Genomic DNA, 26215 nt, shown 5'->3' with positions numbered 1-26215 from the left:
TGTCTTCCACAATGGTTGAATTAATTTACACTCCCACCAACAGTGTAAAAGTGTTCCTATTTCTCCACAATCTCACCAGTGTCTGTTCTTTTTTGACTTTTTAGTAGTAGCCATTCTGACTGCTGTGAGATGGTATCTCATTGTGGTTTTGATTTGCATTTCTGTAATAATTAATGATGTTGAGGTTTTTTTCATGCTTGTTGGCTAAGTGAATGTCATCTTTAGAGAAGTGTCTTTTCTCGTCTTTTGCCCACTTTTTAATGAGGTTGTTTTCTTCTTGTAAATTTAAGTTCTTTGTAGATTCAGGATGATAGACCTTTGTCAGATGGATAGATTGGAAAATTTTTTTCCCCTTCTGTAGGTTGTCTGTTCACGCTGATGATAGTTTCTTTTGCTGTGCAGAAGTTCGTTAGTTTAATTAGATCCCATTTGTCAATTTTTGCTTTTGTCGCAATTGCTTTTGGCATTTTCGTCATGAAATCTCTTTCCCTGTGCCTCCGTCCTGAATGATATTGCCTAGATTTTCTTCTAGGGTTTTTATGGTTTTGGCTCCTAGGAATTTGAGGTTAGGAAAACTTGAGAGAAAAGTTCAGAGTAGAGAAAGCACCCTAAGGTGAAAAGTGTTCTATGATAAACTTCCAGACGTTAGGGGGTCACAGACTTTTAAGAATGAACAATATAATAAATTGTTTTTTCACTGTTTCCCTGACTCTTTAGGAAAAGCCTGATACATACAATGTAGTGATCATAGTTATGTTGGAAGCTGCCAGGTTTTACCCAATGTGTGTTCTCTTTTTCCTTAATAGAACCCCACTTTTAGTTAGGTATATGGACACGTGGCCCTTTAAGCCTCTCTTAGAAATACTCTGTGAAATATTGCTAGACAATCCACCAAAATGTATAATTGGTTTAAGGTTACAGTGGTAGCACAGTCTGGTAGTCGTTACCCTAAATCTGTCTCTCTTTTTTTCCTTAATCATTACCTTTCTACAATTTCTTACTGGGCACATAGCTGCTCAGAAAGAAAGACTGGGCCGGGCTGGGTGACTCACACCTGTAATCCTAACACTCTGGGAGGCCGAGGCAGGCAGATCACTTGAGGCCAGGAGTTGGAGACCAGCCTGGCCAACATGGTGAAACCCCAACTCTACTAAAAATATGAAAATTAGCCAGGCATGGTGGTGCATGCCTGTAATCCCAGTTACCCAAGAGGCTGAGGCAGAATTGCTTGAACCCAAGAGGTGGAGGTTCAAGCAGTTCTCCTGCCTCAGCCTCCCAAGTAGCTGGGATTACAGGTGGGCACCACCACACCCGGCTAATTTTTGTATTTTTGGTAGAGGCGGGGTTTTACCATGTTGGCCAGGTTGGTCTTGAACTCCTGACCTCAAGTGATCTGCCTGCCTTGGCCTCCCAAAGTGCTAGGATTATAGGCATGAACCACCGCACCTGGCCTAGAAAATCTTATTAACAGAAAAATATAAGAAAAAGAAAGCTATGCCCCAAATATGTCAAATATGTTATCTTTAGTTAGGACTGAGTACACAAGTGACAGGGCCCCATGCACAATGAATATGTGGGGTTCCTTGTTCAAAATATCATTAATCATGTGAAGACAGTGACCATAGAGCATTAAACCAACCATGAGGACCCTGTAAGTGTGGGGACTTGTGTGACTACACAGATCACATGCCCTTGAAGTCAGCCCTGTCTTCAGTTAAGTCTTCTTATTGAAAAGCCAACTGCATTATTTTCCTTTGACTGCTATAACAAATTACCACAAAGATGATAGCTTTAAACAACACACATTTATTACCTTACAGCTCTGGAGGCCAGAAGTCCAAAATGAGCTAAAATCAAGGCGTTAGCATGGTTGGCTCCTTCTGGAGGCTCCAGGGATAAGCCCATTCCTTGTGCCTTCCAGGTTCCCAAAGGAGCTGGCATTCCTTGTCTCCTGGCTCCATATCGTATAGCCTTTTTCCCTTTGCTTTCTTTCTCGCATTGCGTTCTCTCTGACTCTGACTCCTGCACTCCTCTGTGTTAGTCCATTCTTGCATTCCTGTAAGGGAATACCTGAGGCTGGGCAATTTGTAAAGAAAATAGGTTTATTTGGCACATAGTTCTGTAGGCTGTACATGAAGTATGGCACCAGCATCTGCTTCTGGTGAGGCCTCAGGAAGCTTCCAATCATGGTGGAAGGCAAAGGGGAGTCAGCATGTCACATGGCAAGAGCTGGGGCAAGAGAGAGAGGAAGAGGTGCCAGCTTCTTTTAAACAATCAGATCTTATGTGCACTAAGAAAGTGAGAACTCACTCATCCCAGAGAGGATGGCACTAAACCATTGCTGAGGGATCTGCCCCCATGATCCAATTCCTCCCACCAGGTCCCACCTCCAACACTGGGCATTACATTTCAACATGAGATTTGGAGGAGACAAACATCCAAACTTTATCACCCTTTTACGAAAACCCTCATGATGACCTTAGACCCACGTGGATAATGCAGGTAATCTCCCCATTTTGACATCCTTAGCTTGATTACATCTGCAAAGTTCTTTTTGCTACATAAAATTCCAGAGATTAGGGCATGGAACTCTTTGGAGGGCCATTATTCAGCCTGCTATACCAATAGAACCCTCTTTTTAAATGCCCAATGTGCTTTTGCTTACCAAAGCAGCCAAGATAGATAGCGCCATGAATCATAGAGTTGGAAAGTACTTTCACTTCGCTAGCCACAGGAAATTTCCAGCTGAATAGCTTATGGTCATACAAAGTATAAACTTGTTTCTAAAATGGAACTTTTTTTCTGCCCACCCCACTAGTCCTGTCAACACTTCTGAATGCCCTATATTGGGATGTGTTTCAAAGATCTATTTATTTTTGCAAGGCAGAAACTTAAGAGTCATCCTAAATTATTTCCTCTCTCTCATGTGCCACTTCCACTCTCACCCCCACTTCTGACAAATCACCAAGTAGTGTGTATAATCTCAAAAAATTTCTATAATCTGTTTCATCCCACCATTGTCAAGTTTAGGGCTTAATTATCTCTTCTACCAGTAGCCCTGCCTCTATTATCTCTCCATTCTAATACATCTTCTAAAGATGTGTAAAGGAATATTCCTTACAGCACCAATTAAACACCAGAAAATTAAAAATATCTTAAATATCCAGAAATAGAGAACCATACTCATGGTATAGTCATAAAATGGAATCTCATACAGCATGGAAATGAATTAGATTATGTACCTCAAAATAGATGTCAAAAATATGATGTTGAGTCAAAAGCAGTTTGCAGAATATGCATGCATTATAATTATTATTTTTATTTTTTGTTTTATCTTTTTCTTTTCAAAAAATTTATTTTTTATTTTCTACATGTATTATAATTACATATAGGTTGATAGACACAATTATATATTGTTTGTTATATAATGTGTACATATAATTAGAGTACTATTTTATATGTTCAACTTTATACACACATATGTATATGTCTGTAATCACATACGTATATGTATGTGATATATACTTAAATAAGAGTACTATTTTCCTGTAATCCCAGCACATTGGGAGACCGAGGCGGGTGGATCATCTGTAGTCAGGAGTTCAAGACCAGACTGGCCAACATGGTGAAACCCCGCCTCTACTAAAAATACAAAAATTAGCTGGGCATGGTAGCATGCACCTGTAGTCCCAGCTACTCGGGAGGCTGAGGCAGTATAATTGTTTGAACTTGGGAGGCAGAGGCTGCAGTGAGCTGAGATCATGCCACTGCACTCCAGCCTGGGGGACAGAGCGAGACTCTGTCTCAAAAAACAAGTACTATTTTTTATGTTTCGCTATATGCATACTTATCACATGTATATACTTATATGTGTATGAAATTAACCACATAAAATAGTACTCTTATTTAAGGATAATACACATGTAGTAAAATACACAAATATTCATCAAAACGGTCATCACAAAATTCAGCATTGTGGTGTTCTCTAGGAGAGAAGGAGGACAATGTGGTGTAGCAGAAAGGCAGAGTTGACTTTAAGTATATCTTCAATGTTTCTATTTTATTTTGGAAGAAAAGGAGGAGATTTAAAGCAATATGGTAAGACATTCATATTATCTAAAGCTGAGTAAAGACTATGTGGATAATTGTTAAATGCCCTGATGATAATTTGAAATGCCTTATAGTCAAAAAGGGAGTAGAGTGCCTCAAGAAGCATGAAATCCACGTGCAGACTTTCAGGGATCTCTCCACATAAGTAGTGGCTCCACCAAATCAACTCAAAGCAAAGCTTGCCAGTCGTTGGGCACTGCTGTGTATCCTAATCTCCTATTTGCTTTTGATGATCTCATTATACTATGCAGAAGTCAAGTAAGGATCACCAGACATTTGAGGAAACACTCCCATTTGAAAGCTAGAGAACAAATGACCTCAGATGAAAAAGAAATCCTAAGTAGCATCTGCAGAGAGATTAGAGAATACAATGCATTCATAAAGTGCAAGATTGTATAGAAAAGGGACAACCAGAAGACAGCGAGATAAAGAGTCATGGGAAGTATGTACATTTTGGAAGATAAAGTCAAAGAAATCTTCCAGAAAGTAAATAGAAATGGAAGAAAAGTAGAAAATAGAAGAGATTGAATGACAGAGAAGATCAATCCAGAAGTTTCAATACCTGAATAATAATGTAGTCATGATGATGATGATAGAAACAGACAGTGTAAAAAAAAAAGAACAAAAAGATAACAAAAACAAAGTCCAGAATTGAAGAGCATGAATCTCTGCATTGAAAGGCTGCATTAATTGCACAGAACAATAAATGTGTATATATCCATATCTAGATACAACATCACAAATGATAAAGACAAAACTCTGTAACAGTTTACTTATAAAGGAAAGAGAAACAGGCACCAGAATTTTCACCCACACTAAGCCAAGAAGAAAACAGAGCTCTTCATTCAAAGGTTTGGAGAGCTATTGTTTTCAACCTAGAATACCCACTGACCTAGTGTGATGAATGAAAAAGATATTTTCAGGCTGTAAGGCTTCAGAAAGCTTACCTCCTACACTGTTTCTTAGTAAATTATTTGAGATATTTTCTGGCAAAAAGAAAGTAAGTAAATAAGCCAAGGGATTCTAGTATCCAGGATTTTAATATAGGAAAGAGAAAAGGCATGAGGGAAAATCACAGAATGACCCTGGGGAGCAGGTATAGATACCCATGCCGATGACCTCTGGAGGAAGAACATGTCTGCTGGTAATTTGCCGGTTGGGAGAGAAAAAAGGGGGAGCTTTTTAGAATACTCCATTTAATAAAGACATTGGAAAAACTTGAAAATATATTTGTTTAGTAATTAAGAAAAACCTGCATGTAGAAACTCCCCATGAAAATTAGGAATTCAACAATAGTTTCATATGCTTTTATTTGTTTGTTTATTTATTTATTTTTTGAGACAGAGCCTCACTCTTGTCACCCAGGCTGGAGTGCAATGGCGTGATCTGGACTAACTGCAACCTCTGCCTCTGGAGTTCAAGCGATTCTCTTGCCTCAGCCTCCCAAGTAGCTGGAACTACAGGCGCCTGCCACCACGCCTGGCTAATTTTTTGTATTTTTAGTAGAGACGGGGTTTCGCCATGTTGACCAGGCTGGTCTCCAACTCCTGACCTCACATGATCCGCCCCCCTCGGCCTCCCAAAGTGCTGGGATTACAGGCCTGAGCCACCACACCCAGCCAGTTTCACATGCTTATAATTAAAATAATGTAACTACTTTGACTTCCACTTTTATAATCCACATAATGAAAAAAGAGGCAATGATTCATTTATGCTAAACAGCAGAATATGCATGTTCAGCCTTGAAGATGTAAAAGTAGAGAATACAGGGGCAAGAGATGGAAGGGAAGAGGGCTGAAGGAAAGGCACTGGGCGGGGGATTATCTTACAAAGCCAGGAGCAAAAGATGCTGTGTCTATAATGAAAAAAAGAAGTTAAAGCTTTAATATCTTATTTCAACTTGCAAAGGCAACCAAAAGAGAAAAACAAAGAGAAATAATTATATAAAATAACTTCATGGAGGGGAAGTGATGATTCACATGAAAGAAACAATTCTGTGTGTATCATAGCAGAATAGAGAATTTCTAAAATTGATAAATCAAAAAAAGAACATTATATAAATATTTAGCCATCTGGAGCTAATTATCCTATGTGATAGCTTGAAGAGTTAAAGGTGGAATTAATTAAAAGACCCTTTAATAATGTGTGCTTGGCATTATAGGAGTCTTCAATCAATACTCATCAAATGAACGAATGCTAAAGAAGAGATTTAGTAGTAGACTATTGCATTTTGTCTTCACATTCCATTTAATGTTTTAACCATATTCATGCATGGCTTTGAAAAAATATCTGTCATTATTTATCAGTACTTTTAAGGAATTCATTATTTTTAAAAATTCATGCTTTGGTTTGAGAACACAATTTATATAAAATACAGATTAAAATGCAAATTACGTTAGGCAACACTGAAAATGCACTGTTTTCATGATGAGTTACTTAGAACGTTAGTATTTTTCCATTTAAAATTAAGTGATTTCTTATCTCTAGTTTTCGTGACTTTATTTCTTTTTTTTTTTTTTCTTTTTTTTTGAGATGGAGTCTGGCTCTGTCGCCCAGGCTGGAGTGCGGTGGCCGGATCTCAGCTCACTGCAAGCTCCGCCTCCTGGGTTCACGCCATTCTCCTGCCTCAGCCTCCCAAGTAGCTGGGACTACAGGCGCCCGCCTCGTCGCCCGGCTAGTTTTTTGTATTCTTTAGTAGAGACGGGGTTTCACCGTATTAGCCAGGATGGTCTCGATCTCCTGACCTTGTGATCCGCCCGTCTCGGCCTCCCAAAGTGCTGGGATTACAGGCTTGAGCCACCGCGCCCGGCCTCGTGACTTTATTTCTAAATGATAAGAAAGAATTTCATGCAGAGGTATTTGCAAACACTTCTCTGCAAATAAAACACTCTTGGTGTAGATAGTCTTTGCTTCCAAAAACCTTAAAGCCAAATTGGATAAAATCATAATATAGGATATAATTTCTCTTTGTATTTTTTAATTGCTGGAGAAATCTTGATCTACTACATATGGATTTGGATCACATACCTGGAACTCAGGGAGCTAGAAAAGTTCATCTTGATGCTTGAAAATGCTGAAAATTGGCCGGGCGCGGTGGCTCAAGCCTGTAATCCCAGCACTTTGGGAGGCCGAGGCGGGCGGATCACAAGGTCAGGAGGTCGAGACCATCCTGGCTAACACAGTGAAACCCCGTCTCCACTTAAAAAATACAAAAAATTAGCCGGGCGAGATGGCGGCGCCTGTAGTCCCAGCTACTCGGGAGGCTGAGGCAGGAGAATGGCGTGGACCCGGGAGGCGGAGCTTGCAGTGAGCTGAGATCCGGCCACTGCACTCCAGCCTGGGCGACAGAGCGAGACTCCGTCTCAAAAAAAAAAAAAAAAAAAAAAAAAAAAAAAAAAAAAAAAAAAAAAAAAGAAAATGCTGAAAATTGTCATTTTTTTACTTCCATTTTCTGACATTGGTAATATCTTTGCCGTTTTATTTTGTCTATTAGTCAGTATGGATATTCATTAAAAATAATTATAAAAAAGTAGTTCAAAACTCCATGCTGATCACCATGATGTCGTGAGGAGTAAATAGCACACCAGGTTAAGTGTCTGATTCTGCATGTGCTTGTCTAATCACCGTGAACCATGATATGCATGCAGAGCACTCAAAGCTCTTCTTTTTTTTTTGAGATGATGTTTCACTCTTGTTGCCCAGTCTGCAGTGCAGTGCCGCGATCTCAGTTCACTGCAACCTCCACCTCCTGGGTTCAAGTGGTTCTCCTGCCTCAGCCTCCTGAGTAGCTGGGATTACAGGTGCCTGGCACCACACTTGGCTAATTTTGTGTATTTTTAGTAGAGATGGGGTTTCATCATGTTGGCCAGGCTGGTCTCGAACTCCTGACCTCAGGTAATCCACCCGCCTCGGTCCCCCAAAGTGTTGGGATTACAGGCATGAACCACCACAGCTGGCCTCAGAACTCTTTTAAAGACAGCAAGAGGAGAAGATACATCACTCTTTACTCTGAGATTCAAATAAAAGTTGTGAGAGCACCCACTTGTAGTAGGAGATGCAATGGCCATCACTTTATTTCTGGGAATTTTTGAAGGGGTAGGGTTGGGAGAGAAATATTAATTTTTTTCTTCTACAGACTTCTCACTCCAAGTGTTTATTTCTGCTAAATTATTTGAATTTGCAAACCATCCAAAACATGCTGTCCTTTTTTTTTTTTTTTTTTTTTTGACATGGAGTCTCACTCTGCTACCTAGGTTGGAGTGCAATGGCGTGGTCTCTGCTCATTGCAACCTCCACCTCCCAGGTTCAAGCGATTCTCCCACATCAACCTCCTGAGCAGCTGGGACTACAGGCACATGTCACAACACCCAGCTAATTTTTGTATTTTTAGTAGAGACGGGGTTTCACTACTTTGGCCAGGCTTGTCTCGAACTCCTGACCTTGTGATCCGCCCTCCTCAGCCTTCCAAAGTACTGGCATTATAGGCGTGAGTCACTGTGCCTGGCTGTGCTGTTCGTTTTTCATACCATGTTAGCTCGTGCTTTACCTACTCCCATCCTTTTCATTCCCAGAAAATACTTCATCAGATCATGTTGGGTTTGGCTGTGAATAATATAAAACACAAAATAGCAGTGTATTTTCCTCTTAAGTACATTAAGTTAGGGGTAAGGAATGCAGGTGGGTATGGCAGCTCCATGATGAGGAAGACCCCAGGCTCCTTCACCTTGTTGCTTCACCATCCTCAGGAAGTGACATGCAGTTCATGGTCCATGATGGCTGTTCCAGTTCCAGCCATGACCCCTCATCCCTTTGTTCCAGTCAGTAGAATAGGGAAGCGAGCAAAGACTTGCATACCCCTTCCTATAAGGGCATTTTTGGATGCCGTATATACTCTAGATCTACTCATTTCCCATTGACTAGAATGTGGTCATATGATCACACTTAGCTACAAGCAAAACTAGAAAATTCAGTCTCTCTCTCTCTTTCTTCTTTTTTTTCATTTTTCTTTTTTTGGACAGAGTCTTGTTCTGTAGCACTCTACCCTGGGCAACAGAGTGAGAATCCCTCTAAAAAAAAAAAAAAAAGATTTTCTGTATCAATGGGGAAATCGTCTTTTTTTTTTTTTTTTTTGAGACAGAGTCTTGCTGTGTTGCCCAGGCTGGAGTGCAGTGGCGTGATCTTGGCTCACTGCAACCTCTGCTTCCAAGAGGAAAAATCTTTTTTAAAAATCTAGGCCCCCACGCAGCTGAAGAAATTGCTTAGCGTCTAATATTGTATTGGATTTGGGCTATGCCTTCATACTGGGAGGTATAAAGTGTGGGGAGTTAGAAACCACGGTCTTTAGAGCAGGGCTGCCACACTGCCCAAGTCCAGGGGCTACCATTCATATGGGATGGCAGGCATCATGTGGCAGAGCTGGGACTAACTTCTAGGTTTATCAAGTATGCTTTAGGACTTAGAAGCAAGGTGGTCTCCCTGCATTTTCATGTCTACATCTCTAGAATGGAAAATAATCGTAGTTATTTTGCAAAGCCTTTGTATGAGTTGAAATGGATGGTTTCACTTCTAATGAATAGAAAACTCCACATTGGTTTTAAACACTAAGGAAATGTATAGTCTCATCTCTCATGAGGTACAGCCCCTCCCATCTGTGCTTGCCACCTTCTATGGTGGGACACTATTGCCCTCTGGCTAAAGGCAGCAGCCCAGCCCTCCAGACAGCGCAACCCTCAAAAGGAAAAGAGCCTGACTTTGCCTGTGTGCAGTGAGAAACTTTCTAGAAGCTTAAGATTTTTCTTCCTGTGTCTCTTTTTCTTTTTTTTTTTTTTTTTTGAGACAGTCTTGCTTTGTCACCCTGGCTGGACTGCAATGGTGCTATCTCAGCTCACTGTAACCTCTGCCTCCCAGGTTCATTCTCCTGCCTCAGTCTCCCAAGTAGCTGGGGCCACAGGCATGTGCCACCACAGCCAGCTAATTTTTGTATTTTTAATGGAGATGGGGTTTTACCATCTTGGCCAGGCTGGTCTCAGACTCCTCACCTCAGGTGATCCACCCATCTCGGCCTCCCAAAGTGCTGGGATTACAGGTGTGAGCCACCACACCCAGCCTCTTCCTGTCTCTTTATAAAGAATGACAGCTTATGGTGGTGCTTCAGTTGGGCCCAGAACTGGCACCGTGTGCTGATGACCTGTGCAGTCACATGGGCCACATGCTTAGAAGGATCTTGCACTTGGTTTAAAGCTGCTGTCACTATCTTGACCTTCTTAATACCTTTTGAGCACAGGGTCCCCATTTTTATTTTGCATTGGACCTTGCAAATTCTATAGGTGGTCCTTGTCTGGACTTGCCCTTTGGGCCTGAGGATAGAGCCACCCTTTGAAGAACATGGCTGTATGAGGATGCCTGAGAGGGTACCTGACTACAATGACAGCCATTTTCCTATACCTGTTGTGAGAATGGACATGGTCAGTTTCAACATAAGTTAATTGACTAAATGTTCAATGTTCAAGGGAGTCACTGGAGTGGGAGCATTGGGCAACTGAAAGGACTCACAAGACCCCCCAGGGTGTGCTCATTTAGAGCTTTAATAAAGGTAAAAGATGGTAGAGCAGGAGAAAGAAAGCACAGAGAACTTGGAAATGTCCAGAAGCTTTACCTTTATTATTATTATTATTATTTTACTTTATCTTTAGATTGTGGACTACCAGAAGCTTTACTATTATTATTATTATTATTTTACTTTATCTTTAGATTGTGAACCACCAAAGTCTGTGTGAGGTGCCTTGGTCTCAGGGTCAGTAAAATTTCCATTGAGTATTTCCCCTGTGTGTCTAGAGAACCTAGCTAGAGGGTGGTGGTGTTTCTAAAGACAACGCTTTCTGAATTGTTCATATTTGGCCATGTGCAGGTAAGGAGCCATAATCGTAAGATCCAAATCAGGAATAATAAAGTCCACTTCCCAGGTATTCTGTGAAGAGTAAAGAAAGATGACACAGCATCTTACTTATTGATTAAGGTGATTAAGCTATTCATACGTAACAGGTCCTCAATATGTGTGATTTTAATTTATTAAAGATGAATAATACTTACTTTTGACATATGAATTTCAATTTCAACTACCATTTTCAATCTGATCATTTTTGATACAGAGATTTGGATAATATTTTGAAACTGAAGTTTTTCCAAATTCTTAATGGTTACCTTTTTTTTTTTTTTGAGAGGGAGTCTCGCTCTGTCCCCCAGACTGGAGTGCAGTGGCGCGATCTTGGTTCACTGCAAGCTCCGCCTCCCGGGTTCGTGCCATTCTACTGCCTCAGCCTCCCAAGTAGCTGGGACTACAAGCACCCGCCAGCAAGGCCGGCTAATTTTTTGTATTTTTAGTAGAGACGGGGTTTCACTGTGTTAGCCAAGATGGTCTCAATCTCCTGACCTCGTGATCCACCCATCTTGGCCTCCCAAAGTGCTGGGATTACAGGCGTGAGCCACCGCACCTGGCCTCTTAATGGTTACTCTTTAAAAATGTGAGATATGTTGCCAAAAGACAGCAGAAAAAACAAATGAGCAGGCCAGGCGCTGTGACTCAGGCCTGTAATCCCAGCGCTTTGGGAGGTCAAGGTGGGCAGATCATTTGAGGTCAGGAGTTCAAGACCAGTCTGGCCAACATGGTGAAACCCTGTCTCTATTAAATACAAAAAAAAAAGAGCCGGGCATGGTGGTGGCCACCTGTAATCCCAGCTACTCGGGAGGCTGAGGCACAAGATTAGCTTGAACTCAGGAGGCAGAGGTTGCAGTGAGCCAGGATCACACCACTGTACTCCAGCCTGAGTGAAAGTGTGAGATCCTGTTTCAAAAAAAAAAAAAAAGGTTTCAGGGTTTTTTTTCTTTTTAATGGAAGATATAATGGGGAATTTGAGTTGTGTGTATGTTTAGAAAGGGACTCAAGTAAGAAATGGTAATTGCTTGCAAATATCATAAGAGACTGCAGAAATGTATTCACTGCTAGTAAATTAGTAGTAAATTGAGTTTTATAGATAACATCATTTTAGATGGGTGCATTATAAGGCTTGGTAACAAAGAATGACATTTTAAAAAATAACCAATTAAGATAATGTTCCAAGGTATGCCATTACATATTCAGTTTTACACATTTGCAGTTCTATTAACAGAATTTTCTAGTTTATTCTTGTTCTCACACAATGCCAGAGTATGTTTCATGTTGTACAATCATTTTCTCTCTTATCTACCCCCAAACCATTTGTCCTTTCTCAAACATATCGGCGTACTACCTCTAACAAATTTTAATTATTAAAAAATATTTAAAATTTTTAAATATTTAAAATATAACTAATTTTTAAAAAACTCATTGACATTTTTTAAAAAGTCACAGGACAGAGTTATTTCTACAAACATAGACTAATTCTATATGCATCTTTCTGTAAGGTACTTTAATCACTCAGCATTCTATAATGTATATTCCAATAGGAAAATGGATGCAGCCCCAAAGCTTTTTTTTTTTTTTTTTTTTTTATTTTGAGACAGAGTTTTTTTCTTGTTGCCCAGTCGAGAATGCAATGGCATGATCTCGGCTCACCACAACCTCCTTCTCCAGGGTTCAAGTGATTCTCCTGCCTCAGCCTCCTGAGTAGCTGGGATTACAGGCATGCGCCACCATGTCCAGCTAATTTTGTATTTTTAGTAGAGATGGGGTTTTTGCATGTTGGCCAGGCTGGCCTCGAACTCCTGACCTCAGATGATCTGCCTGCCTTGGCCTCCCAAAATACTGAGATCACAGGCATGAGCCACCATGCCCGGCCCCCAAAGCATTTTTTTAAACAGTTGCATAATATTTCACAGCATAGGTATATTCAAGTTAATTTAACCATTGGTTTGTTAACAATTTTTTTTATTTTTTTGTCTTGTCACTTGGCAAACGATGCTTCAATAAACACACGTTACCAATATACTCCCTACTTCAGTAAATACGCTTTTAATTCTATAGGATTTAATTCTAAAGGATAAATTTCCAGAACTAGACTGGTAAACAAAAGGATATATATTTTTTTATTTCAACAGAGTTTGCCAGATTAATTTTCACGAAGTTGCAGTAATTTTAGTGTTCATTGTTTTGAAAACATGATAGAACCTACTGTCTTGCCCTCCCATCATTCCCCAACTATCACTGGGTTCAACAGGTCTTTTGAACGCTTTGCCATGTGTTGAGGGAAAAACATGTTAATCCACTGTTAAACTTGGCATTTCCCTGATGACTATGGAGTTGAGCTTATTTCATGGGTCTGTGAGCATCAGGATTTCCTCTTCTGTAAAATGACTATTTTTATCCTTTGACTATTTTTCAACTGGGTTATTTGTCCTTACATTATGAATTTATGGGAATTATTTATATATAATATGTAGGAATCCTTTATCGGACATAGGTGCTTCCAAAATTTTTTGCAGCCCGTTCTTTGTCTTCTGACTTTATGTACTGCTGCCTGTCAAATTGTAAATATTTGCATAGTCAAATGTTTCTTTATTTCCTTTCATTTTTTTGTTTCCTGTCTTGCTTAAGAAGTCCTCCCAACACGCACACCACTGCCACCAATGCCACAGGCATATAAACGTTGTTCTACATCTTCTACCTTGTTTTTGTTACATTTTTATATTTAAACATTTAATTGTCACAGACATTATTTTTATATCGTTAAAAGGAAAGCTCTACCTCCCCTGCTACTGCTCCCATTTGATAAGCAGCTGTACTAGAAATGTTTATTTAAACAAACCACCCTTCACACACCTGTAATCCCAGCACTTTGGGAGGCCAAGGCAGGAGGATCCTTGCGGTCAGGAGTTCAACACCAGCCTGGCCAACGTGGTGAACCCCTGTCTCTACTAAAAACACAAAAATTAGCCAGGCGTGCTGGCACATGCCTGTAATCCCAGCTACTTGGAAGGCTGAGGCAGGAGAATCGCTTGAACCCGGGAGGCGGAGGTTGCAGTGAGCTGAGATCATGCCACTGCACTCCAGCCTGTGTGACAAAGTGAGACTCTGTCAAAAAAAAAATTGTCTATATGAAATTTTGGTCTGTTTTCCTCTCTTTGACCATTACCATTAAATACTTTAATTTTATTCAAGTAAAAGCAGAATCATATATTTGACATGAGAACTATGTATTTCACATCATTAAATTAGTTTGAAGTAGGTATGCTTTTGATTATGTATCAGGAATAATAACTTACTTTCTTTAATGTTTGTTTGTCTTTACACTTATTTGAATAACTATGTAATGAGTATCTGCTTCCTACATTCAGTAATAGAGGTGTACATTAATAATATCAGTAACAGGAGTCTTGATCTAATCTCTAATTTTTGTTGAACTGTCCCTGTTATATAGTATTTCCATAATAACTTCAGGCATTTTAGTCAAACCTTACACTTTCATCAATTGTAAAAATTAAGATGTTAATTAAGATGTTACATTAGTTGTAAAAAATTAAGACGTTAAACGTTCCAGATGAAACAACACTGAGCCCACTTACAGTCATGCTGTTGTGAGAGGTCCTTGGACAGCTACTGCTTCCATTTCAATTCAGACTCCTTTGGCCAAAGTAGCAACCTGGTAAGCAGCTCTAGCTGGAGAATTAGTCTTGAAGTACTGTTTGTAACTTACACTGACAGTACTGAAGTCATGTATGTCAGCCAGGAAAATTGTTTACCGCATTAGTGAAGTCACAACCTACAGTCTTCAGAACTTCACCCATCTTTGTAAAAGCTTGTTTAACTTCTTTGGCTACCTCTCCTGCCACGAGCTGTGCACTTGAAGAGTCCATGACTAGCTGTCCTGAAATGTAAATGATCCTGTCGACTAACACACGTTGGCCATACAGCCCAAGGACCTTGGGGGCTTTCGCAGTGCTGGTCACCTTTTTAATCAAGGATGGCATAGCTTACCCTTCTCTTGAGGCCTCTCTGGGAGAAGATGTCTCACCGCCCCTGCTTGCTTCTCACCTGACTTGATATTATTTTCCAAAAATGTCTGATAGCATTCATTTTGGTCCAGAGCTTTTTTTGTGTGAAAAAGCTTCTCATTTCTCTTAGAGATGAAGGGCCATTCAGATTTTCTATTTCGTCTTGTATTGACCCATATCTGTAAAGTTATCTTTGTCAACTTCACTGGAATAAAAGTGCTTCTGATATTTCTTTAATATCCCTTCAATGTCTGTAGTACCTGTTGTGTTGTCTTTTGTTTTATATTTTTCCAGTTCCTTAAAATTTATTGCGATATGTTTTAGGCCCCAGGAGATGGCTCCTAATATGGACCAGGAAAAGAATGTGTATCTATATTTGTTTTGTGTTGTTCTGTGGACTAGTCTGTAAATGACAATTAAGTCTAGTTGGTTGATAGTGGTGTTAAAATTTCCTACATATCCTTATTCATTTTTATTTGCTTACTTTATCAGTTCCTGTGAGTTGTGTGTTAAAATTTCCAAATATACTTAGTTTTCCCCTTCAGTGCTCTCAGTTTTTGCTTCTGAAGATGTATTTATTTAAATAGCATTCCATTCATATTGTGTAGTTTCAATGGCTTATATCTCCATGAAATTAACTGTATTTCTCCTGTTTTTTTTTTTTGTTTGTTTGTTTTTTTTTTTTTTTTTTTTTTTTTTTCCAGCATCACATACTATCTCTCTCCCTTGAGTTTTCCTTTTTTTTTCTGGTTTGTAGCGTTTTAAAACATGTCTTGGCCGGGCACAGTGGCTCACACCTGTAATCCCAGCACTTTGGGAGGCTGAGGCAGGTGAATCACCTGAGGTCAGTAGTTCAAGACTAGCCTGGCCAACATGGTGAAACCCTGACTCTACTAAAAATACAAAAATTAGTCGGGTGTGGTAGCAGGCGGCTGTAATCCCAGCTACTTTGGAGGCTGAGGCAGGAGAATTGCTTGAACCCAGGAAGCGGAGGTTGCAGTGAGCCAAGATGGCGCCACTGCACTCCAGCCTGGGCAACAGAGCAAGACTCCATCTCAAAAACAAAGAACAAACAAATAAAAAAACATGTCTTTCCCATTAGAAGCTTTCCTTCAAGCTTCTCAGAGTTCACATTTAAGAGTGAGGCACAAACACATAAATCGAAACTTGTATGGGCATGGGTGAGCTCCACTGCAGCATGATAGAGTGGGAATCTGCTCTTTTATGAAGGAGACTGTTCTTTGATGTCCTTTAGGAAGGATCAGCATTTGTAGCAGAACTGCTCTGTTCTCTTGTTTTAGGGTTATAATTCTATCAGTTCCTCCTTGGAATCAAATGTTTAAAAGGGGTTGCGGTTCTAAACTTTGGTAATGAGACTTTCACTTCAACTCTGTTTTTCAACACAGTACCCATTTCCCACTTTCAACTGTATCTTACATGCCTAATTCAAAATATTTTCTGGAGATGCATTGTCTTGATGGCTGCCAGGGAAGGATGATATCCTGGCTAAGTAAACCTCTGGTTCCTGGGTGAGGGATGTGTTGATTTTAATGGATTCTTACAATGCCTGTTGATGAATAACTCTTCTTTTCACCCCAGTCCCTTTGCCAGTTTTTAAGGGTAAATAGTGACTCCAATTTCCACGCCTTTCAAAGTTTTCATAATGGGGATCAGCTTGGTTCTTATTGAACTTCCTGATTATAACTGAGTTTCTATAGGGATCAAAGTTATATCCTTATTTAGCTGTATATTTTTTGTTGTTGTTGTTGAGACAGAGTCTCACTCTGTTGCCCAGGCTGGAGTGCAGTGGCAAAATCAATAAAGGAATTGAAAAGATAAGAACACTGAGGCAGGAGAATCGCTTGAACCTGGGAGGCGGAGGTTGCGGTGAGCCGAGATCATGCCATTGCACTCCAGCCTGGGTACCAAGATCAAAACTCCGTCTAAAAAAAAAAAAAAAAAAAAAAGTAGGATAAAGGAAATGAAAGAAGACATGGAAGGAGAAGACAGTTGTCAACAGAATTTTGGTTGAGGGAAGTCAAATGGACAAATGATAACTGAGTTAACAAAATAGAGGAAGCTAAAATAGTAAATAAGAAATAGGAGGAAGCTTAATAAGAAACAAGCTGATTCCCATTATGAAAACTTGGAAAGGCTTGGAGATTGGAGTCACTATTTACCCTTAAACTTAGCTGGGTGTGATGGCTCACGCCAGTAGTCCCAGCTACTCAGGAGGCTGAGGCATGAGAATTGCTTGAACCTAGGAGGTGCAGGTAATTGTTGTATTTTTAGTAGAGATAGGATTTCACCATATTGGTCAGGCTGGTCTTGAACTCCTAACCTCAAGTGATCTGCCTGCCTTGACCTCCCAAAGTGCTGGGATTACAGGTGTGAGCCACCATGTTTGGCCTCTTATTTAGCTATGTTTTAATTGGAAGTCTTATTACAGTGGGTGCATACATTTTGTATTTTACTAAATAATGCTAAATTGTTTCCAAAATGCTATACTGATTGATGTTCCAACTAGTAGATGAAAATTGTATTTTGTACATCCTCATCAGCTTTTGACATTATCTGAATGTTTAATTTCACCCAGTGTGATGGGTGAAAGTGCTATGTAGTTGCTATTTTAATTAACGTTTCTCTGACTGCTATCGTAGAAGTAGCTGTCAGATCCACATGAAGTCTGGAAATGCTGGGGAGTTTTCTGGGTAATCACCCTTTGCCAGGCCTCCCAATAAGCACTGAGGAATGTTCTAGGGTTCGTTTGCCCATTTTACTTTCATCTAATGGACTGCCGGTACCAAAATCTGTATTAGTCCCAGTTCTCTAGAGGGACAGAACTAATGGAATATATATATGTAAAAAGGGGAGTTTATTAAGTATTAACTCACATGATCACAAGGTCCTACAATAGGCCATCTGCAGGCTGAGGAGCAAGGGGAGCCAGTCTGAGTTCCAAAACTGAAGAACTTGTAGTCCAACGTTTGAGGGCAGGAAGCATCCAGCACAGGAGAAAGATGTAGATGTTTGAGGGCAGGAAGCATCCAGCACAGGAGAAAGATGTAGGCTGGGAGGCTAGGTCAGGTCTCTATTTTCATAATTTTCTGCCTGTTTATATTCTAGCCATGCCGGCAGCTGATTAGATGTTGCCCACCCAAATTAAGGGTGGGTCTGTGTTCCCCAGCCCACTGACTCAAATATTAATCTCCTTTGGCCACACCCTCACAGACACACCCAGGATCAATACTTTGTATCCTTCAATCCAATCAAGTTGACACTCAGTATTAACCCTCACAAATAGGTAGCCAGGAAGCCCATTTGCCATTCTCATGGGGGTTACTCACTCTCCAGACCTCTCTTTCGGCATTCAGGTTGGAATCTCCCTCTGTATGGGTCCGTTGTCTAGTGCTGAGGGGTTAGGGACCAGGGAAGCCAGACCTCATCTCCCGCTCTGCTCCATTAGGCTCCATGTCATTTGTCTTTAATGATAGCTCCATGACAATGGCTATTGGTATCCCCTGTAAATTCCATCACCGACCAGCTATAATAGACACACAATAGCAAAGCTGGATGTCTTAACTTACAGGACTGGGTGATCCTTTCTAATCAGGGAGCTGTAGCTAACTCTTCTCTCTTGAGGCCCCTCTGGGAGAAGAAGTTTCTACGCCAGCTTGGCTTGCTTCTCACCTGACTCGATATTAGTTTTTAAAAATGTTTGATAGGATTCATTTTGGTCTAGAGACTTTTTCGTGGGAAAGCTTCTCATTTCTTTTAACAATGAAGGGCCATTCAGGTTTTCTATTTCTTCTTGTATTGATTTTCATCTGTAAAGTTATCTATTTCAACTGCACTGGAATAAAAGCATTTCTGATAGTTCTTTAGTATCCCTTCAATGTCTATAGTATCGGTTGTTTTCTCTTTTTTGTTAGTCATGTGTCCTTTTCCTTATGTTTTTTATTATTTTAGCTAGTTGTTCATTCATTTTTTTTTCTTTACTTTTCTTTTCTTTTCTTTCTTTTTTTTTTTTTTTTTGAGACGGAGCCTCGCTCTGTTGCCCAAGCTGGAGTGGCATGATCTCAGCTCACTGCAGCTTCCACTTCCAGGGTTCAAGCAATTCTCCTGCCTCAGCCTCCCGAGCAGCTGGGATGACAGGTGCGTGCTGCCATTCCTGGTTAATTTTTGTATTTTTATTAGAGACGGAGTTTCACCATGTTGGCCAGGCTGGTCTTGATCTCCTGAACTCATGTTCCACCCGCCTCAGCCTCCCAAAGTGCTGGGATTACAGGCGTGAGCCACTGCTCCCGGCCTATTAATTTTCTTAATTGTACTTAATTGTTATTAATTCTCTTAACTTACAGGAGTGGGTAAGTTAAGACATTCCAGCTTTGTGCGTGTGTGTGAATTACTTGTTTACAGCCTTTGCTCATACATATTAGGTTGTTTAATTGCCTTTTGACTTTGTCTAACTTTTGTAAACATTTTAAATTTTGGTATAATAAATCTATCAATCCTTCCCTTGATGATTTATGTTTTTGCCTTAAGAACTCTTTCCCTATCTCAAAGTCTTAAAAATTATTAGACAAAGATGTAAGACTCAATTTAATGGTTGCTTTTTGCTCTTAAGTATTTGATTCATGTGAAATATATTTTTACATGATTTGAAGTAGAGACATAATTGTATTTTTTCTATATGGTGAGCCAATTTAACCAGAACAACTTAATAAATTATCTGTTCTTTCTCTACAGATGATGCTTCTGTTGTATACACTTACCCCTTCAAACAGGTAGTCACTGCTTTATTCCCCATGGCCTAGACTAGTGCCCCTAAAGCAGGAGTACCCACTAATGGGCAACGTGCTTGTACTCCTGAAGCAGAGTGTTCAATCTTTTGTCGTACCTGGGCCACATTGGAAGAATCGTCTTAGGCCACACATAAAATACACTAACACTAATGATAGCTGATGACCTTTTAAAAAAATGGCTGGGCGCAGTGGCTCATGCCTGTAATCCCAGCACTTTGGGAGGCCAAGGCGGGTGGATCACGAGGTCAAGAGATCAAGACCATCCTGGCCAACATGGTGAAACCCTGTCTCTACTAAAAATACAAAAAATTAGTTAGGCGTAGTGGCAAGCATGTGTAATCGAAGCTAGGTGGGAGGCTGAGGCAGGAGAATCACTTGAACCCGGGTGGCGGAGGTTGCAGTGAGCCCATATGGCGCCATTGCACTCCAGCCTAGGCAAAAAGAGCAAAACTCTATCTCAGAAAAAAAAATTGCAAAAAATAATCCCATAATGTTTTAAGAAAGTTTACAAATTTGTATTGAGCCACACTCAAAGTCATCCTGGGCTGCATGTGGCCCGTGGGCTGAGGGTTGGACAAACTCATTCTAAAGCTTGCAGTCTGGGCGCACCCTTAAAGTCTCTGCCTGAACATCTTCTCTGGGAAACTTTCCCCAACTACATCCTCCCCCACACATTCCATTTCTGCCTCCCAATGCAGTGGTGGCACAAGGGAAAGAATTACCAAATCTATTATTTTGCATTACATGATCTTGTTAACATGCATTATCATCGTTTAAAAAAAAAATACACAGCAGCTGGGCATGGTGGCTCACGTTTGTAATCCCAGCACTTTGGGAGGCCGAGGCGGGTGGATCACGAGGTCGGGAGATCAAGACCATCCTGGCTAACACGGTGAAACCCCGTCTCTACTAAAAATACAAAAAAATTAGCCAGGCATGGTGGCGGGCGCCTGTAGTCCCAGCTACTTGGGAGGCTGAGGCAGGAGAACGGCGTGAACCCGGGACGTGGACCTTGCAGTGAGCCGAGATCGCACCACTGTACTCCAGCCTGGGCGACAGAGTGAAACTCTGTCTCACAAAGAATAAATAAATAAAAATAAAATAAAATGAACACAGCTTCATTGGGCTATAACTGATACATTGAAAAACTGGACATATTTAATGTATATAATTTAATGAGTTTGGAGATACACATACAATCATAACACCATCATCACTCTCAAGGCAATAAACATATCTATCACCTCCAAACATTTCCTGCTACCCCATCTCCCTTTTTGTGGTGAGAACACTTAATATGCTTAACATGAAATTTGCATTCTTAAAAAAAAATTTAAGTAGGTAATACATTTTCGTTGACTATAGGTACAATGCAATACAGCAGATCTCTAGTCCTTTTTCACCTAGTGTAACTGAAACTTTATACCCATTGAAAAACAACTCTCCATTTCCCTCTCCCCACAGCTCCTGGCAACAACTATTCTACTCTCTGTCCCTGTGAATTTATTTCAGATGCCTCATATAAGTGGAGTCATGCAGTATTTGTCATTCTGTGCCTGGCTATGTCACTTAACATGATGTCCTCCAGATTCATCCACCTTGTCACATATGCCAAGATTTCCTTCTTTATTGAGGCTGAATAATACTCCATTGTATGTATACAACACATTTTCTTCATTCATGGATTCATTCTTGTTTTTGGTTTTGTTTTGTTTTTTTTGAGACAGAGTCTTGCTCTGTCGCCCAGGCTGGAGTGCAGTGGCACGATCTCACTTCACTGCAACCTTTGCCTCCCGGGCTAAAGTGATTCTCTTGCCTCAGCCTCCCGAGTAGCTGGGATTACAGGCACCCACCACCATGCCCAGCTAATTTTTTTTTTTTTTTGTATTTTTAGTAGAGATGGGGTTTTACCATGTTGGCCAGGCTGGTTTTGAACTCCTGACCTCAAGTGATCTGCCCGCCTAGGCCTCCCAAAGTGCTAGGATTACAGGTGTGAACCACCATCCCCGGCCCATTTATTCACTTTTGAGGGACATTTAGGTTGTTTCCATATCCTGGAATAATTGTGAATAATGCTGCAATGAATATGGGTGTGCAGATATCTTTTAAAGATCCCGATGTGCGGTGGCTCAAGCCTGTAATCCCAGCACTTTGGGAGGCCGAGACGGGCGGATCACGAGGTCAGGAGATCGAGACCATCCTGGCTAACACGGTGAAACCCCGTCTCTACTAAAAATACAAAAACTAGCCGGGCGAGGTGGCGGGCGCCTGTAGTCCCAGCTACTCGGGAGGCTGAGGCAGGAGAATGGCGTAAACCCGGGAGGCGGAGCTTGCAGTAAGCTGAGATTGGGCCACTGCACTCCAGTCCAGGTGACAGAGCGAGACTCCGCCTCAAAAAAAAAAAAAAAAAAAAAAAGATCCTGATTTCATTTCTTTTGGATACATACCCAGAAGTGGATTGCTGAATATAATAGTTCAATTTTTAAGTTTTTAAGGAAACTCTGTACTGTTTTCCATAGTGGCTGCACCATTTGGCACTCCCACCAACAATGTACAGGGTTTCCATTGGTCCACATTCTTGCCAACGCTTGTTATGTTTTGTTTTTTGATAATGGTCAACAGGCATGTGAAAAGTTGCTCAATTTCACTAATCATTGGGAAAAAGCAAATCAAAACCACAATGAAATATTAACTTACACATATTAAGATGGCTATTACATGTGTGTCTTGCCGGCCAGGCTCTGAGCTCACAATCACAGGGATTGTGTCTTTTTTGTCTTCATCTCCAAAGTCCAGCATAATGCTCACATGTCAATAATTGTTCTAGTAATTTTATCCTAAATTTGCCCTAAATATAATTTCAAAAGGGCTTTAGGGATAATAGGGCATGAAACAAAATTAAACTATGTTTTGAATTTCTTTCTTCAGTACTCAGAGACAGAGAAAATTATAACATTCAATTACATATTTGCTTTTATTTAAATTAGTAAGGCTGTAAATTATGAACGTAAATGTGCTTAGCTAGAACAAATATTGCTCAGAATAAAAAGACATACAAGTATAATGCTAATATACAATATAGGCTATCTCATAAAAATTTGTATTTGTGTACACACATACATAATTGGCTACATGTGACAATGGGGTTCATTTGATTCCTCCATAGTAATTAGAACAGGAGATTTAACTGATTTCAGCCATGATGCAGTTACTAAAACACACACACACACATACACACATGCACACACGCACGTGTGCACGCATGCACACCCCACATAAATAAGTTTGGGAAAATTTTAAATTTTCTGACTCGGGACTTTTCAAAGCCATCTCAAAGGAGCTTCATCAAAACATTTAATGTTGGCATCACTCCACAAGCACTCAGAGATAAGTGTTAAAATAGAAATCCAATTGAGCAATGGGAAACTGACTTAGATTATCTTATTTGTTTGTGTATTTATTTGTCATCTATCTCTCTGACTCATTCACTGCTCTATTTTCAGCATCTACAATAGTGCTTAGTAATGAATACACACGCAGTACACAAACATGCTAACACAGTGCGTGACTAACGATGAGGGCTATGCACATTTATCCGGAATGAGAATTATTTAGTCCAAAAAAAAAAAAAAAATCTGGAAAGCATAAGTGCTGTAATTGGATAAAGCTAAAATTCTATTACTCTATTGAAACCAGATATCAAGTGATACTTTTAAACGTGAGGTAATGGTTGAAAAGGGATTAAAACACTGGAATTTGGGCATGCCAAATCCAAATCATCGAATATTCAGTTACAGATCTAATAAAGCAGGTAGACCAAGAATAGGATAATTGCATATGGAGACCTTGGTTCTAGTCACAACTATGTGACTGTGAGATTTTGGCCAATGAGGTACAATTTCCTCAATTATAAAATGCATTAGAGAAAGCTGCCCTCTCTTCTTTACAGAAGTTCTGTAAGAAACAAATACAATCAAATTTATATACCCTTATTATTTAATCATCCATTACAAGCAAAATGTAAATGTGATTGTCCTTACTACGACCAACACTGAAAACAGTGAATTGAGAATGTTGCTGTGGCAGGCCAGAGGTGGGTCACTTGTGTCTCTGTTGAAGTTAGTGGACAGCCTCCAACTGCACCTTCTGGATTGGCCGTAGCATTTGCAAGTCTTTTTTTTTTTTTTTCCCCAGGATAGCCCCAGACAATGACTTAACATGGTGGGGCACTAAGACCCAGACATTTCTGCCCAGCGTGATACTCTCTCCTCTCTGGGCAAACTTTGCTATGGGCCTCACCATGAGCGGGCCAAGAGTCTCCCAGAGCTGTGTCTGAATCTCATGCTTTTTCTCCTCACTCCCCACACCTCCCCTTTTCCCTCTCACAGGTGGGAGCCTGAAAGCCCATCCCATACCCATACTTCTGTTTCTTCTCCCTTTTACCTTTCTCAAACATTAACCTCCAATCAGTGTTTGTACTTCTAACTTTGTCTTGGTGTCTTGAGTTCTAGAAAACCTGACTAATACAGTCCCTCAAACCCCAATCACCCGAAGCAGCCCATGTCAATATTTTCCATTTTATATTTTTTACGGAAATGTTCAAATACATAAAAATATTGTGAGCTTTTTATTGCAAAATGCTTAATTTCTTTTTTTCCTTCCTTTTCCCCTCATTCTTGCTGTCATCTTAAGGATGCTGAATTTCTACTTCTTTTTTCTTCTTGGAATTATATCATGTATTTATGAAGAAGAGGCGATAAAACATTATTTCAAACATACACCTTATCAAATGCTAACCCCCACCTGACATTCACTTATTTTATCAACAACAGTGGTTGAGAGGACTCATAGACATTTCTTGAGAACACAGCATTGAATAGCATGTCCTCAATGAATCAGTGAGTTGGAGGTATCAGTAATCTCCCAGTAGGGTCATTACTGGGAGAGGGTCAGATTCTCCCAGTAGGGTCATTAGGAGACCTAGGGTCATTAGGGAGAGGGTCAGATTCTTTCCTGATATGAGCCTGGAACCCTTCTGTAAAGTCCTTGTTTCCATACTGTCCCCGGCTTGTTGAATTCCAGTAGAGAATGACCAGCAACCACACAGCTTTTAGCTCTGACCGGACCAGTGAGTTCTTTCGTATCCAAGCTACAATTTAAACACTCTTGTCTCTTGGTTCTATGTAATCTTCTGCAGGCATACTCTACGATAGGCTCAGTTGGGTCTCAAAAGTTCCAGTTTTACAAAGAGCTTCTTCATTAAATGCTCCTAATGTAACTTCTAGGCATCACTTCACATTGACCTTGTGAAAGGAGAACACCTGAGTGGGTATTTGGATGGTGGGTAGATGCTAAGAACTTTTCCCAGAGAGTTCATTGTCTGCTGTCTTACAAAAGAAATAATCCTGTGCATTGTTTTTATTGTTTTCATTTGCTTCTATTGCCTTTGAATTATTTTTGGTTTTCTTTCTGCGTCAATGCTACAATTACATACTCTATGAATTTCCTATGTAAGCTTTGGTACCATTTGGCATCATGATATACTGTTATTTTCAACAGTATCTTTTTAAAAAAAGTTTATTCCCACTAGAAGAGTTTATTTATTTTAAGGTGGTAAATCTGTATTTTCTAATTGTTTCTATCTTTCTGTCTCTCTTTTTTGTTTTTTTAAATTAGCTTTTCAACTTGATTGTAAAATGCCACAGCGCAGAGAATGTACCTGGGAAGATGAGCTTGCATGGAGCCAGGCAAAGCAGATTACAATCTCGGCTCTCTTCTCATATTAAGATCGACAGCTTCTTTGAGCCTCTGCTTCCTCATCTTTATTGTAAAACAATAACAAAATTAATTCCTCTTAACCTTTACAGGGATTAATATCATGGCATGTGCAATGTTACTGCAAGAATTAGCACTAATTTGAGGACAGTTTTTCTGTGTCTTTGCATGGAAGTCCATAATTGGAATTATTAATACAGTTTTTAGTTTCCCTCAGACATATGCTCGCCTGAAGGCTGGTATAGGATATAATCTGAGCTCTTTACTATGAATGTGTTAATTCCATTTGACTTAAAGCTACTCGAAGCAGAGGATGCTGGAGGCTGGTCCCTTGGCTGTTTCACACCCTGGTCAGAACATTTTCAGTTTCTGTCTTCAAGGTGACATTCACAATAGCTGGTTTTCCATACCACATTTCTTCCCTATCCTTGAATTTCTAGGATTACAATAAAAGAGAGCTAATATTCACCAACACCTTTAGTGTAAGAAATCATCCACACATTGTAGATGTGTAAGGCCCAACTGACATAAAGGCAGCACAGTGCTCTGTAAAGAGCGCA

The 26215-nt window shown here is 40.1% G+C and overlaps 1 pseudogene; it reads right to left on the bottom strand.

Annotated features, from left to right (window-relative positions):
* Positions 1-14648: 14648 nt before the first annotated feature.
* Positions 14649-15051, bottom strand: LOC104657728 (annotated as a pseudogene).
* Positions 15052-26215: the final 11164 nt, after the last annotated feature.

The sequence above is a fragment of the Rhinopithecus roxellana genome, chromosome 2 (genome assembly GCF_007565055.1).
Source record: "Rhinopithecus roxellana isolate Shanxi Qingling chromosome 2, ASM756505v1, whole genome shotgun sequence".
In the NCBI taxonomy this organism is placed as follows: Eukaryota; Metazoa; Chordata; class Mammalia; order Primates; family Cercopithecidae; genus Rhinopithecus; species Rhinopithecus roxellana.
Note: the sequence above shows the minus strand (reverse complement) of the source record. Positions and strands in the feature narration are given on the sequence as shown.